Source organism: Rhincodon typus, chromosome 39 (assembly GCF_021869965.1).
Source record: "Rhincodon typus isolate 14 chromosome 39, sRhiTyp1.1, whole genome shotgun sequence".
Classification (NCBI taxonomy): domain Eukaryota; kingdom Metazoa; phylum Chordata; class Chondrichthyes; order Orectolobiformes; family Rhincodontidae; genus Rhincodon; species Rhincodon typus.
In genome coordinates this window covers 2,044,072-2,044,294 of record NC_063370.1, presented here as the reverse complement: position 1 = coordinate 2,044,294, position 223 = coordinate 2,044,072, and positions in this window count along the sequence as shown.

Below are 223 nucleotides of genomic sequence, written 5' to 3'. Positions count from 1 at the left end.
CAGTAAAAATCTATACACTCGTAGTAAAAATAGTGTACAAATCATGCCAGGAACCTTCACTGACTAAATATCTCAGTGGCATATACTGAATTTATCAAAAATGAATCACTGGCACAGTTAATGAATAATTTCTGTAGAAACAAAGTGGATTAAATAATTCAAATCAGTGAGGGGAGGGGAGCGAAAGGGTCTTTTCTCATCTCACCTTTTCTATATTGTTAGT